At 37.3% G+C, this 17,363-nt stretch overlaps 1 protein-coding gene and 1 pseudogene across 1 annotated transcript in view; one reads left to right on the forward strand and one right to left on the reverse strand.

Moving 5' to 3' along the window:
• The window catches only part of LOC125821071 (tetraspanin-6), a 1,176,838-nt gene that overhangs the window by 195,263 nt on the left and 964,212 nt on the right, over positions 1–17,363 (reverse strand). The gene's annotated exons all lie outside the window — the stretch shown is intronic.
• LOC125821047 (bZIP transcription factor 17-like) overlaps positions 1–17,363 on the forward strand; it is a 41,121-nt pseudogene that overhangs the window by 9,065 nt on the left and 14,693 nt on the right.

The following is a 17,363-nucleotide window of genomic DNA, read 5'->3' on the forward strand; positions in this document are numbered from 1 at the left end:
ATAATAAATATCTACAAAACATGGGTTAAATATAAGTTCATGTGAATTCATCTTAAAAACATGGAATATTCTCAATTCATGCATAATACTTCGTAAAATAATCAATATCAACATTGAAAGGAACTATGAAATAGAAGAAAACCCTAATTTAATTGAGGGTTTCTAACTTTGTAAATTTGAGAATTTTAGGAACTCTATGAAGGAGAGGTTCCATAGATGAAGACTATCATCCCTTGATGCCAAAAGCTTGAAATCAATGGGGGATTTGGAGACCTTATATTGAAACCCTAGTTTTCTTCTTCAACTTCTAGAGAGAGAAATATTTGAGGGGATGAACTCGCTTTTATTTTGAGAATTTCAGAGAATGAGTTCATTTGGGTGTTTTTGGGGTTAAAAACCATTATATAGGGGCTTTGGGTTAAGGGAAAAGTGACAGTGTATTGAATTAAAATGATCTAGGAAAGGCACAAAAGACCTTGACTTAAAATTGAGATAGCCACTTTAAGGTGGACTTCACGGCCCGTCAAGGACTCCATGAGCCGTTATGGTCATCGTGGTCCTTGACCAGTGGCCAGGGGAAGGGAACCTTTTCTACTAGGTCACTTGACGACCCCAACCACGACCCGTCAACCTCCTCACGGGCTGTCTAGGCCTCCGTAAGAGGGACACTGCCCTTGGTAATTTCTCGGAGGTCTTCACTAGTCCCACCACGAGTCGTCATCCTCTCCACGGGCTGTCTAGGCCTCCATGGGAGGGACTCCTGCAAGGCAGCTTTGGGGGAACTTACCATGAAGTCCTTTCACTAACCGTTGTCTCCTTCACGGCCCGACTAAGGCTTGTGAAGGGTTCCATGGTCCAGTTCTTTGCTTGTGAGTTCCCTACCAGTCTCCTTTCTGCTCTTTCTTTAATCCAAGGTGTTACAACTATACATGGGATAATATTTTGTTAATGTGACTTTTATGTGGAGATACTTGAGTGAAATCAAATATTGGTATAAATTTATTATTTCCAACCAATATTTTTCATGTGATTGTTGGTTATGCAAATTCCAAAGTGGATTATTCTGATGAGAAACTAGATTGGATATTGAATTATAAGTCCTAAGCTCAAACATTAAACAATCAATCAACAAATTATTTTACCATCTCAACTTACTTAGTTCCTTTTTAACTCACAAGTTTGTCAGCCATATGTGTCGTGACCCAAAACCAAGTGTGTGGAAACATGTCTTATCCCACCAAGACAGATTATCATAATCAAACCTTGATGAGATAAACGCAAAAGTAATAACAGAATTAAGGGTTAAACATAACATAAACATGCGGAAAACAACATAATATAACTCAAATACTATCAAAATCTGGTGTCACATGTACAAACCTCCAAGTATTACAACATATTCAAAAGAAGTACAAGTCAAAATGTCTTCGTGTCTAAAATAGAACAAGGAGATAATGAAAGAGTAACTGATGTCTGCCGAGATGCGAAACATCTGCCTCGCAAAGTCCCAAAGCAAGTTTCAGACACAGAGACTAGGGGTGATCAAGACAGTCCATGCTCGTAACTTACACAAGTGTAGAAATCAAGAGAGTACCAAACAACAACGGTACTCAACAAGCATCCCTAATTAAACAAAAGTAAAGAAATACTAAACACATGTACTCCAAACACATCATTTGAACCTCCACATACTACAACCTACATATAAATCAAACCATCCCAACCTAGCAATTAAAAATTCATAAAGGAACATAGCACTTGTAAGACACTGCAACTTGCACATCAACATATTCAAATCATTAACTCTACCATGAATTTAAATTATGAATTCAAGGTTATGATTTGTGATAGGAAAGATCTTTTGATGTTTAGGAGTGTTTTTAGATAGTTAAACATGAGAAACGATCAAGAAATCATTGCCTGGAAACAAGTCCGCGACATGGAGATTCATTTAATTATTTGGTCACGAAAATAAATTTTGAGGTAGAACAATCCATGAATGCTTTGCGATGTGGGGAAGGATTTTGGAAATAGGTGGGGCAGGTCCGCGACACGGACTGGGACACTAGTTTTGTCTGTCTTTTTCCTTCTTCAATTTCACACCGCAATTTGCCTAAACTCGGTTCTTTTTCTCAATTTCTCCTTAAATTCAGATACCCAGCACATGAACACAAGAACCTACTCATATACAAATGTAAAATCTACATGCTTTCAGCAGAACTCAACAATCTCATCTAAACTCAAGAACTAAAGCAAATTTCAAGAACATAATTCAAGAACATCATACTTTTAAATTTCTAGAATGAATTTAATGCTGAAATTAACATGATTGGCGTGTGGGTGAACAAACCCAACACTATGGAAGCTTACATACCTCAAAGAACTAGGTTCTTGGTGAAATCTTGAATTTCTTGAATGAACGCTTGAAACTTTTAACTTTTTCTCCTCTTGAAGCTTCTCTCTAAAACCTTTAATTCTTTTGGGGATGAATGAAGCTATTTCTAATAAGTTTAGACTTCTAAAACCTTACTAAAAACGCTTAAATCCGATTGGATAAGGAAAAGACCAAAATACCCCCATATTTTTGGGTAACTTCGTTAATTGGATAGTCTGACTTCAAACAGGCATATCTCCCTCATACGAGCTCAAAATTTAGCAAACTCGCTTGCGTTGGAAAGATAATTTGATGAAATTTCATTGGATATCTTATGGGCCACTTAACTCATCTTTTACTGAAGTGTATGGTTATTTTAAGTTGACCCAAAACTTAGAAGAACTTATGAATGACTTGAATGAATTCTCTTTAATTATTCTTGGAACTCAAGGTGCTATATCTAGTGACCTTAAAACATAAGAAATATATAATTCCTTGGTAAAATATCACTCACTATGAAGAACGGTTCGAGTCTTAGATTGAATTTTTTTTTGGCGTGTTACAATATCTCCCCTTTGGGATCATTCGTCCTGGAATGATGACTAGATTGGGTATGGAATGGGTTACTCTTACTATGGTATGTGTAAAATGTTATGCTCTTATTATATTCAAGCTTAACACAAATCCTTAGCTTCATGTCCTATACCTCTCTATAGGGAATCTCATCCCAAGACTATTACTCTTTGCCAAGACATTGGGCTCATATCAAGAACCACCTAATGTTTAACAACACCACATTCAAGCTTAGTACTCTAACAACTCTATTTCAAAAAAGGACCTCTAAAAAGATATCCCCCAATCTCTTTGGAACTCATTACTATCTTACTCTCAAGCACTTGACTTGATTTCTCATCTCGTCATCTCCCCCTTAGGTCTAAAGTTGCCACTTGAAAGCTATGGACCTACTCCATCATCTCTAAATGGTCTACATCTTCTTTTACTCTAACACTCAGGAGAATTTTATCTCATGACTACCGAACTCTCCATAAGCAGATACAAAGACCTCTTTCTGAGGTGTTTCTCTTAACCTCTTATGATTACATACCCTGTGGTACGCCTTTTAATGCTCTTGTTACTCTTGTGACTTAGCCACACTTAACTTCCCTTCTCTAAAGGTTAGGGTCTCGCACTTGTACCGCTCATATTTATTATAGCTAACATCTTAATTTCCTCACCTAATCTATGTCAAGTGTACTAGATCAAATCTCAAGACTAAAATCATCACCCTCATGTTGCCATTATTTTGATCATGACACTCATCTCAAAATTCAAGCTTAATATTTATTACAAAACCCAAATATCAATACGATCGGTCGTCTACTATTATATACCTCATTACTTGATTAGTTTTATAACCTTCTGAACAGCATGGCCCTCTAAAAAAAATCATAAGCCTAGCTTACATCTAGCACTTTATGAATACTTTTACTCTTCTATTTGACACTTACACTTGGTCATTACCTACACAATGACATTTCATCACAAGCTACTTTCTAGCTAAAACACACTCTACCTCCTATGATGGAATCTTCACAACTCATCACTTAATAGTCTAACCATAAGGGAAAACTCCTCATTAATAACTTACTAGGTGCATGATTATAGTAACATAGCTTGCCTCATCACTATCTCCACTTCTAGGATTACTAAACCTCTGCATACTTTCCTCTAACTCTGGGATTTTTCACTACTACTGCTCATGATCTCGTAAGTCATGGTACCTTTTTGAGTGAAAATATTACCGAAGCTCTAAACATACTTCTTAAAAAGGATATCAGCTGAAACAAGGCTTAAGGAAAAGAGTACAACTTGCTTTTAGCTCAAACGCATGATTCATATAATTATGGGTACATTCCTCTGAAACTGAACACTTAACTCGCTCCTAGCTTCTCTCAAGCCCCTCTAAAGTCTCATAACTTTTTCAATACTTTTGTTAAGAATAACTTATCCATAAGGATCTTGGGCTTTACTTTTCAACCACCTCTAGTATGATGGGTAGTCAAATGAATATGAGAAATTCACGAGTATGAATAAATCTCTATGACTTAGCTCTATTGCACGATTAAGAGTATGAAAGAAGGAAAACTTTTCTTAAATGTCTATAGTCCCTCGTTTATAGAAGTGGGGACCTCACAACTATAAACAAGACCCTACTAACACTACTTTATAGACCCCTAGGGCTCCTGAACTCTGTGCTCTGATACCAAGTTTGTCACGACCCGAGTCTATACCCTCGACGTGGCCGACACTCGAGAACTATTGGTGGTCCCTAATCGAACTCATTTTGGTTGACTTCAAATGGAACACTCACTCAAGAATACAAATATTAAAAGCTGAATAAAAATTCTTGAAATTTAAATACAAAGATTTAACTCAAAAGAAGACTATGAATAATATAATATATTCAACTTTCCCTAAAACAGGAACCTTTAGTCTTTAAAACATTTAACAAAATAAACGAATAGACTTCTGAAACTCTACTATATATCTATGAATCCTCTAACTGACAAAGATCGAAGTCAGAACAAGACCACGACATCCTAACAACTGATATAACTGAAAAGTAAATGTCATCCTCTACAAGCAAGAAGGCTTACCATAGCTAACTCGAACTCCTTTAGGTATCAACGAAACTCCTATTGATGATCCCGAATAACTGAATCTGCATCATGAAAGATGCAGGCAAAATGGTTCAGTACGTGGAATGCACGAGCATGTTAGGGGAATTCTAGAGCATAGCATAAGCTTGAACTTGAAAAAAAAACATACTTACATCCAAACTCACTCAACTCAACTCATGAATATGATACTCAACTCAAATATTAGATACTAAACTCAAGGATTAGATACTCAAGTCAAGGATTAGATACTCAACTTCAAAGATATGATACTCGACTATGGATACCCAACTCAAGATACTCAACTCAATATCAAGCAACAATACACATGCAATATATGGAAAGCTTTTAAAACAATAGAGAACAACTCAGTGTATTGAAGATTACAATATCAATTGAATTTATATATAATAAAATATAATATAACTCTGTGGGAGTTTCTCTAATCGACAGCCACCAGTATGAGCCTAAGCGGTGATACAACTTCTTGCCCATATTGCTAGAACTGTCCTATACTTTGCCGTCATATAGGACGCCTTTACTAAGTGGATCCACTAGTGTATGCTAAAAGCACTAAGGAGTCATCTAAAAAGTATGATCCTTTCTACCCATGATGGCTACATGGTTTATGGAGACTTGAGTTATTATGAACTCGCGTCCCCATATCGGTGCTCAATACTACCCCCAAAATATACTCAGGTCTTATGTTTTAAAAATATAACTCTTTCTCTACTTTGAAATAATTGCTCAAAATACCCTCTACCCCCAAAATATACTCAGCTCATATGGTTTAAAAATATAACTCTTTCTCTACTTTGAAATAATTGCTCAAACTACCCTCCTAAAAGAGGTAACTGCTCTTGAAAACTCTTTCTAAAAAACATATAAAAATCATATTTTAATATGATCATTGATGACTCGTGAAGTCATACTGCATAAACATTGATGGTTTATCTAGATACCATACTGCTTAAACATTGATGACATACTCGATTGTCATACTAATAATGTTTTAGAAACTCTTCTCAAAACTAATTTTTTTCTTAAAAGAGGTAGTACTCAGACTGCTCAAAACTCTTTTGGAAATCTCAGTTTTCTCTCACCTTAAATGTAAAACCCATTTACTCTTGGATAATTTAGTTCCCATATATCATTTTAAAGAAAATGAACTCAACTCTACTCTTTCTCAACTCAATGCTCAAGTCTTTAAAACAAGTTTTAAAACAATTTGTAAAAAGACTTCTTAAAATAGGGTTCATGCCGAATTATGGACGTGAATGACTCAATTCAAGGTATCAAAGATACTTCTCATCTCAAGACTATTCGACTTATAGGGTTCATGAGGAATTATTGGTATAAACAACTCAACTCAAATACTTAAGTCTCACATGACCATCTTAGACAAAACTTTAAACAAGATAGGGTAACAACCCTTTACAATCGAAGTCTTAACAATAGTCTTAAAATATGAAAGAACTATAAACATTAAAACTCCTTGTCCTCGATTTATGAGGAAATACCAAAATATGTCTTGGAAGAAGTCTAGTCCAGGCTCCAACTAGAGAGAGATACTCATTTACCGCAACCTACACTTGTAGTAAAACATAGAAGAAGAATGGGTTAGTACAATTAAGTACTAAGTATGATAGCCATGCAAAAACATGCTTAAAAAGGACATTTGATTTGAAAGTCATGCTCATATGCCATTTTAGTAAAACTTCATGAATATGATTTAAACGAGGCATAATATAAGTCACAACCAACATGTAAGTCATTTATCCACATTAGAACATGATCAACCCTATAAGCCATTACCTTTACTTTAAGTCTTCACCTCAAAAAACACTTATCCTATACCTTCTGCAATGTATGGCTAGCGTCCCATACCACCCTTCACAATAAGGTACCATAATAAGGTCACCAAAAGTGAAATTACTACTCATCCTTTCCACCTTTACACAATAAAGCATAGAAGAGACACAAACATCACATGAATCACATCATCACATTTAGACCAACATCTAAGACAATTATAAGTCATACTTGTGCAATGTGCAAGTATCGTGCCATACTACTACTCACACTAATTACTCATTTAAAGTCACCATAGATAACGCACATTCATATATAATAGTCATGACAAGGAAGTAACTCATAATACATTCCAAGTATAACATGCATTCTTTACATATAAGCATATAAGCATTTATGAGTCAACATTCTTCATTAGCTTCATTACATTAAGAGCACCTTCATTCCTTAGACATTAGATCAACACTATTCATTAACACATCATCACAAAAGCCCATTCATTTCATTAACATTATAAGGAACATACCATGACCTCCCTCAAATGCCTACTTGTGCAATGTATATATGGCGTCCCATTCCACACCCATACTAAGTAGTACATCCTTAAGAAGCCATAGTTCATTAACATTCTTTGTGGGGGTAAACCTTATTTGACATAGACCACGAGAGCTTTACATGGAATCCCGGTGTCACCCTCACCGGATAAGGGATTCCTACTTGCCTAATATAGGACCATTGTTCTTTAGCTTAAGTGGATCCAATAGCTAGACCTATGTGGGCACATAGTTTATGGGATCGAGAGATTGCTACTAGATACCTAGCCTCAACTAACGCATGAGTATCCATCTCAAGAGATTGCTACTAGGTTCCCCGCCTCAACTCATGTATGAGCACCCATCTCAATCCATATCCAATTGGTGCTTAGAATTATTCCCCATGGAGTACATTACATTCCTTACATTCGTTCATTATGGGATAGATATTGCTACTAGATACCCTACTCAACTAACGTATGGGCATCCATCTCTAACCCAATCATTCATTAAGAATGGGATATAGGGATTGTTACAAGATACTCAACTTCAACTAACGTATGAGCACCCATCCCATCCCAACATTCATTCGTTGGAAATCTCATAGATTCGAAGATGAGAATAGCCTTTCACCTAAGAACCCTTTTATTGTGAGAAAGTCATTTCACAACAAGTCATTAGCATTCATTAGAGTACAATTGAGAATAGCCTTTCAATAAGTACTTCATCTTAACATTATCATTAAACTTCATTCATTCATCATTCAAGTGTGTGTGTATGTGAGAATAGCCTTTCACATAATCATCATCATTCAGAAGTGTTAATAGAGAGATAACATTCAATCCTAACACCATTAGCTTCTAAACATGATCATCATTCATTCATTTAGATCACACACACATTCTTCATATATATAGGTACAAGGAAGATATCCATCAAGTCAATACCACAATATACATAGTAAATAAACACCTCCACCTTTCAAGTAGATCAATAGTTCAAGCACAATTCTACTTCAACAAGTATTTAGACCATAACTTGACCTTTCAAGGCCATGATCCAGAATCACCAACACACCAACAATATGTACAATGATTCAATTCAACAATCTAAATCAATTTAGGCATAATCCATCAACATTCAATCATGATCAACAAACCCACTTCATAAGGTACAATTTAGGAATTGAGAGAAATCATGGGTTCATAGAGTATTTTCAATATCAATAATCAATTAAACACCAATACAATCATAATTTGTCATTATAAAGCATTTGAAAATGTTTGATGAAAGAACACATGAGATTGAGTGAAATCCTAGATTTTTCATACTTTGAAATCACATTTGAATTGGTTCCTTGAATGGAAAATTAGACAAGGATCAAGACCACCATACCTTGCTATTGATTCCCACTAAATCCCCTTGAAAATCCTTTGAAAACTTTAAAGAAATTGACCTTGGGAGCTTGGAGTCTTTACTTTGTATGGAGGTTCTAGAGAGATCTTTTGGAGGGGAAGGGAGGTTAAATTTGGGTGATGAAGTCTAAATGAATGTTTTAATGTTTTAATACTCTTAAAATATCTTAAAACACCTAAAATAACCATCCATACACTTAAAATAATTAATTAACTAATTACCAATTAGACCTTACCTTGGTTGATTCTAGACAACACACACAATTGCCATCTACGAACCCCCATCCACGGACCGTGGATGGGTTGACAGGACGTACTGTCCATCCGTCATTCATGTTTGTGGCCTGTTTTGGGGGCCTTGACCTACGGAGGCCATCCACGGGAGTGACTGGACCTACGGGGCGTGGACCCCCTTCCGTAGGTCACCCCTTTTTGGCCAACTTTCTAGTTTCAAGGGGTCTTGGGGGTTAGACTTAGGGTCCTCCTCAAGGACCCCTAGGTTGTTCCTTGGGGAGTTGTGCGTTGACGTTTGACCCCTAAACCCCTGAACCATGACTCGAGATAACATGAAACACCATCAAACCTCACACCAACTCAAACGCACACACGTTATGCTCTAGTTTCACTTATTCATTTTTAATGTCGTTACATTATCCCCCACTTAGGAACATTCGTCCTCAAATGACACTTAAAACACATTATGGGGTTAACGACTCAAATAAGCACCCGAACAAGTTCCACATCAATAAACTTCATGCAATTCAAGAAGGTTGGAACTACTTCTACAACCTCATTATGCATGAAAACTTCAACACTTCTTATTACATTGGAGACATTACCTTCTTTAACTCAAATCATGCTCATCATAACATCATTAAGCACATTATGAAATTACTCTCAAAAGCACAATTAGGCATGTTCAATAAGTCAACTCATGAAGCATTTAGACAACTCATTATAGATGCATATTTAACATGAGTAACACAAATCACATAAGCTTATTTTCTCATTTAAACAAGAATTCAACTAGAACATGCATAACATAAGGAGACCACGGAAACTCAAATTCACACATGACTCCAAAACATGAAACAAACTACAAGGAACTCTTGGTCTCAAGCTTGAATAGGAATATAAGGAAAGAGATAAGGATATCAACACTCTCAACAACCTTACTACTCAACATACCATCCTCCACTTAGGAGAAAATCCCAACTAAGTCTATCATGAAAACAACAAAGGAACCTCATCACAACAAAAAGGGAACTATAACTTACCGGTACCTTCATCCGAATTAGCTCATTAGCCCTCTTTGGCTTTAAGCACATAGAAATAGTTTCTCTTTGGAGCATTAGTATTCGGGCCATCAAGAGAAGCTTGTTTATCTTCCCTTCCTTTTTCCATAAGTGTTGGACAATCTTTCATCTTATGACCCTTCTTTCCACACTTAAAGCACCCATCCATGCCGGCAAGGCACTTACCCAAATGTTGCTTCCTATAGTAAGCACAAATAGGCCATTCAAATGAAGAACCACCTCCATTCCCTCCTTGAGGTTTAGGGTTAGACACCCTATCATTGTTAACCATAGGAGAATCTTGGTTGTAGTACCTCTTTTTGGACCTTGGTTGACTTTTGTTCATCGGGTCTAGCTCTTTTTGCCTCCCTATTCATTTTCCTAAGCTTTATCTCCTCAATTTGTTGAGTGTATATCATGAGCCTTGATATATCCATATCATAATGGAGCATTGCCGTACAACATTCTTCTTCAACTAAACCGGACACCCCCATTACAAATTTATTCATCCTAGCCCTTGAATTTTCCACCAAGGTTGGAGCATACTTGGATAGTCGGGTGAACTTGAGAGAGTACTCATTCACACTTATACCTCCTTGACAGAGGTTCATGAATTCCACCAACTTTTGTTCCTTCAACTCTAGGGGGAAAAACCTATCAAGAAAGGCCGTCTTAAACGATCCTCAATCCACTGGGCCTGATCTCATGGGTCTCTCATCTCTCTATTGTTCAAACCACACTTGAGCTACGTCTTTCAATTGGTAGGCGGCTAGTTCCGCCTTTTCTCTAAAAGATACTTCCATGGCATCCACCACTTTAAACACTTCATCTATAAAGCCTTGTGGGTCTTCATCCACTTTAGAGCCATGAAAGGTACGGGGATTCATCCTTGTGAAATCTTTAATTCTTGAAGTGGGTGTACTTGCATTGGGGTTTACTTGGGGTCCAACTTCTCGGTTAGCTTGGGCCGTTAAGGCTTGGGCTTGAGTGTTGACGGCTTGAGTTTGAACCGTCATGAGTTGGGTCAAAGTTTGGAAGGCCGCCCTTATATCCACATTAGACATGACCCCTTCATCAGTAGGATCTTGAGGGTCTTGAGGAGCTTGATGGGGAACCTCCTCATTCACATTCTCCTCTTGTGCCCTTCTTGTATTCATATCCTATAAACACAAGACAAGGATTAGGAAAAGGACACTTATAGAACTAAACTCTAAGGCACAACTTCAAGAATATGAAAGAACTGTAACTTTCTATCATTCTATAACCTCTCACTCCTAGATATATCGCGACTCACACTGATAAACAAGACTCTACTAGACGTGGCTTGTGAGACATCAACCCTAAAGACCATTCCCAAAACCTTATGCTCTAATACCATGTTTGTCACGACCCGAGACTATACCTCAGAAGGGACATGGCGTACTCGACCCCTAAGGGGTCTTATACAAGACTCATAGCATTCGTTCATCGCATAGGTAATAGAAATAGAACGGAATTAAAACTTTTTATGCAAAAACCATACAATCTAAAGACGTTCATTTATAAAGCAGTGGAATACTAAAGTCTCACATGGCCATCTTAGACAAAACCTTAAACAAGATAGGGTTACGACCCTTTACAATGGAAGTCTTAACAATAGTCTTAAAATATTAAAGAACTAGAAACATTAAAAGTCCTTGTCCTCGATCTATGAGGACATACCAAAAGATATCTTGGAAGAAATCTAGTCCAAGCTCTAACTAGAGAGAGATAATCAATTACCGCAACCTACATTTGTAGTAAAACATAGAAGAAAAATGGGTTAGCAAAATTAAGTACTAAGTATGATAGCCATGCAAAAACATGCTTCAAAAGGACATTTGATTTTAAAGTCATGCTCATATGCCATTTTAGTAAACCTTCATGAATATGAGTTAAACGAGGCATAATATAGGTCACAACAAACATGTAAGTCATTTATCCACATTAGAACATGATCAACCCTATAACCCATTACCTTTACTTTAAGTCTTCACCTCAAAATACCCTTATGCTATACCTTGTGCAATGTATGGCTAGCGTCCCATACCACCCTCCACATAAAGGTACCACATTAAGGTCACCAAAAGTGAACTTACCACTCATCCTTTTCACCTTTACCCAATAAAGCATATAAGAGACATAAACATCACATGAATCACATCATCACATTTATACCAACGTCTAAGATAACTCTAAGTCATACTTGTGCAATGTGCAAGTAGCATCCCATACTACTACTCACACTAAGTACTCCTTTGAAGTCACCATAGACAAGGCACATTCATATACAATAGTCATGACAAGGAAGTAACTCATAATACAATCCAAGTATAGCATGCATCCTTTACATTTAAGCATATAAGTATTTAAGAGTGAACATTCTTCGTTAGTTTCATTACAGTAAGAGCACCTTCATTCATTAGACATTAGATCAATAGTCTTCATTAGCTTCATTACATTAAGATCACCTTCATTCATTAGACATTAGATTAGCATTCTTCAATAACACATCATCACAAGAGCCCATTCATTTCATTAACAGACCGTGGATGGGTTGACGGGACATACTGTCCATCCGTCATTCGTGGATGTGGCCTGTTTTGGGGGCCCTTGACCTACGAAGGCCATCCACGGGGTGTGGATGGACCTACGGGGCGTGGAACTCCTTCTGTAGTTCACCCTTTTTGGCCAACTTTCTAGTTTCAAGGGTTCTTGGGCTTAGAATTAGGGTCCTCCTCAAGGACTCCCAGGGTGGTCCTTGGGGAGTCGTACTTTGGTGTTTGACACCTAAACCCCTCAACCATGACTCAGGACAACATGAAACACCATCAAACCTCACAGCAACTCAAACGCACACACGTTAGGCTCTAGTTTCACTTATTCATTTTAGGGTCGTTACAACTCCTCTCAAAGGTACTCAACTGATGGAGTTCATGCGGAAGCTATGGGCATGAACGAATCGAATCAAGGGTCAAAATATAAATAAGGAACTCATGTATACGACTCTCCTCATTCTCATACTTACTTACTGAAAACTTAACTCAAATCGTTGATGGATCTCAATGGATTCACAATTGAACTCAAAGGCTTCCTTGAACTTTACTCTTAAATCTCTCTTGAATGTGAATTATGAATTCAAGAGTTCTGGTTCATGATATAAAGGATCACATAATGACAAAGTAGACTCATGAGTACATTCTCCTCACTCTCATAATCACTTACTGGAGTCTTGTAATAAGTTATTAGAAATTGTAGAAGACTCATCAAAGGACTCAAAAAGGACTTTCTCAAAATGTTCAAAAGAACTCTCAATACGTAACTTAGAACACTACCTTGAATTTAAATTATGAATTAAAGGTTATGATTTGTGATAGGAAAGATCTCTTGATGTGTAGGAGTGTTTTTAGAGAGTTAAACATGAGAAACAATCAAGGAATCATTGTGTGACGCAGAGATGCATTTAATTATTTGGTCGCGAAAATAAATTTTGAGGTAGAACGGTCCGTGACCGCTCCGCGACGCGGGGAAGGATTTTGGGAAAGGGTGGGGGCAGGTCCGCGACGAGGATTGGGACACCAGTTCTACCCGACTTTTTCCTTCTTTGATTTCTCACTACGATTCGCCTAAACTCGGTTCTTTTTCACAAATTCTCCTTCAATCCAGATACCCAACACTTGAACACAAGAACCTACTCATATACACCTCTAAAATATACATGCTTTCATCAAGAACTCAACAATCTTATCTAAACTCAAGAACTAAAGCCAATTTCAAGAACATAATTCAAGAAAATCATACTTTCAACTCTCTAGAACGAATTTAATGTTGAAATTAACATGATTGGCGTGTGGGTGAACAAGACCAACACTATGTAAGCTTACATACCTCAAAGAGCTAGGTTCTTGGCAAAATCTTGAATTTCTTGAACGAACGCTTGAAACATTGAACTTTTTCTCCTCTTGAATATTCTCTCTAAAACCCTAAAAAGTTTTAGGGAAGAATGAATCTAATTCTAATTAGTTTAGACTCCTAAAACCTTACTAAAAATGCTTAAATTCGATTGGATAAGGAAAAGACCAAACTACTTGTAACACCTCGTATGCTACAACTACCAAAATGCAGGTTTCAGGAGTTGCAGGTGTCACCGACTCACACAACCCATGGATCATAGGGGGACCCACTGTCCATTCTGCTGGTCTGTGGTTCTCAACCTGCAACCCTCTCCAAAAATTTAGATAAAAACTATTCCAAGGCATGACTTATGGTCGGATAGGATGGATCGTGGATCAGTCCACAGACTATCGATCCATTGTCCGTAGATCATGACCCTTACGGCCCCTCAGAACCTAAAGTTGATCGATGGACTGACAGGATTGATAGTGGATCAAACGACGGACCGTCGGTGGCTTCAACAGATTTCAAGTCATGGGTCATTTGGTCTTTTCCACTATGCGTTTGACACCTAAACTACGTCGTTTAACCCCTACACTACGTGGTTTTGGTCAGTTTTAGCCTAGTAAACTAATTAAAACCTAACCTAATCAATTATTCACCAAAAATTCATCAAACTTAGAGCAAATAGAAGAGAAAGTCAAGCAGCCCTAAACAAAGAACGCAACAGGTTTTCATAAGTTTGAGCCCCAAAATCGAAAGATTTCTCTGTGGAATTCTTCACCAGGTATGTAGGATTTAACTAGTGGGTTCCTTTAACCCATTAGGTCCCTAGTTTTCAGTCAGAATCGTGGTTCCCTTAATATTATCTAGACATAGGGTTTCTTGAATGTTAGAGATTGTTAGGTTTTAGCTGTTAGAATGATCCAAATTAGATTATCATGATTTTAGTATCGTTTTGTGTAGATTCTTTCGTAAATTCAGAACCCTAGCTATGTAGTTCTTTTAGTTTATGAATTACACATACTAGGTCAGATATTTCAGATATACATGCCTCAGATTTGAATGTGTCATTATCAACATATTAATGTAGCATTTTCTGTTAGAATGTTAGTATTTTGAGCTATCTAGTATTTCAGAAATTTAGTCATAAATTTTTAACCACATAAACAATTGGGAGAAGATTAATACCGAGTGGACTAGGGTCAGTCACCCTCAAGTCCCAGAACTACGTTCCCCGTAGGTTGTAAGTCCCCTACGTAGGCAACATTTTGTTATTATGCCAGTCATGTCTCTATACCATTGGCTGGGTATATTGAGTCCTCTCGATGGGGCATATACATCAGACTTCATATTTAACTCATGTGGTTTTATGTCGGTTATTACTAGCTCACTTACAGTCAGATTCTATTGCATTGACCATGTTATCAGTTACAGTCAGATTTTAGTTTCAGCATGTTATAAACTTGGTCATTGCATTTAGTTATTTCATGTTTAGTATTCTCAGTTTAGTATCATGCTTATCTCATATCATTGCTTAGATATTATGCTTTGGTTAAGTTATTTTAGTATTCAACTTTATTCTATTTTGCATACTTAGTACCCTTCAAGTATTGACGCTTACTCTGCGCTTCATCTTATCGTGATATAGGTTCAGGTTCTCAACTTCTAGATCACGCATAGATTGATTCCCGATCTTCAGTTCAACAACATTAGTGGTGAGTCCTCATTTTTAGAGGACGATTGACATGTTTGTCTTTCCTTGCTTTTTATACTTTAGTTAATAGTATTTGCTAGATTTAGCTGGGGCATGTCCCAGCATTTCTAGTCAGTTATAAGCTATTTTCAAATATTAACAGATTCAACTATATTGTTAGAGTTTCACTTTCCGATTCTGTTCAAACTCTCAATTTTTTTCATTTATTGAGATAGTATATGGGTATTTCCCTATCATTTCAGATTATTCATATGATTTAGCTTTCTTGCTGTATTTATTGATTCAGTTTTCTTTAGTATGCTTATAATATACCAACAGTGTTAGCTTGGGGTCACTCGTTATCTTAAGTCCCGTGTCCGCATCCAGGGGGTAGCCTTGGGGCGTGATAAACTTGGTATCACAACAGTAGGATGACTGAAAATCCGCACTAAGTAGAGTCTTTTTCATGGGTGTGAAGTGCACCACATCTAATGAGAGGGAGGCTACGAAGTGCTTTAGGAAAACTTCATTTTCTTGTTACTCTTATCGTGCGTGAGGTATGATCCAACTTCTTATTCTAATCCTTCGTTGTGCCTATTAGAGTATGCCTCTTCGTATAGATTACGCAAGAAATGCGAATGCTAGGCATGCAAACGCAACTCCTCCAGTCCCACATCAGGAAGTTTCGAATGTTGAATTTCGTAACACTATCCAGTTGTTCCCTTAGAGTATGACCAACCCGAACAATCAGCAGTTCCAGTTCTGACAAATTCTAATGTTGGGTCAGCTGGAGCTAGAATTTGGGATTTTGTTAGGATGAATCCGCTTGAATTGTTAGGATTGCAGATTAGTGAGGATCCCCAAAATTTCATTGATGAGGTCAAAAAGATCTTTGAAGTGATCCAGGCAACTGGGATTTATCAGGTTGAGTTGGCATCTTACCAGCTTAAGGATGTGGCTCATATCTGGTATACTCAGTGGAAAGAGAAATGGGGTACAGATGCAGCTCCTATCACTTGGGAATGCTTTAGTGAGACCTTTTGGATCAAGTTCTTCCCAAGATAGTTGAGGGAGGCAAAAGCTCCGGAGTTCATGAACTTGAGGCAAGGTAACATGACATTCCAAGAGTATGGACTCAAGTTCACCCAACTCTCCAGGTATGCTCCTCACATGGTTGCTGATTCCAAGGCTCAAATGAACAAGTTTCTGTATGGATCAGACTTAGTAAAAACAAAGTGTAGGAATATTATGTTGCTGGAAAATATAAACTTCTCTATGCTCATGACTCATGCTCAGCAGGTTGATGGAGATAAGCTTAGGGAACAAGCTAAGGATAATAAGAAGGCTAGAATATGCAACTATGATTATTCTCAACAGAAATTAGGTGGTGGAAATCGCTCGCAATTTCAGCAAAGTCTTCAGCTCCATCACTTTCATCAGCTAGTGTTCCATCCTCTAAGTTCGGAAATGATCAGAAAGGTAAGGCAAAAGTCTCTAAGTTTCAAGGTAGAGTTTCATGCACCAGAACCTACCCAACTTGTCCCAAGTGTGGTAAGAACCATCCGGGCAAGTGTCTTGCAGGAACAAAATGATGCTTTAGGTGCGGTCAGTCTTGTCACAGGTTGAAAGATTGTCCTTCTGCTAAACA

This window comes from Solanum verrucosum, unplaced genomic scaffold, assembly GCF_900185275.1.
Source record: "Solanum verrucosum unplaced genomic scaffold, falcon-dt-bn FXZP01000050.1, whole genome shotgun sequence".
In the NCBI taxonomy this organism is placed as follows: Eukaryota; Viridiplantae; Streptophyta; class Magnoliopsida; order Solanales; family Solanaceae; genus Solanum; species Solanum verrucosum.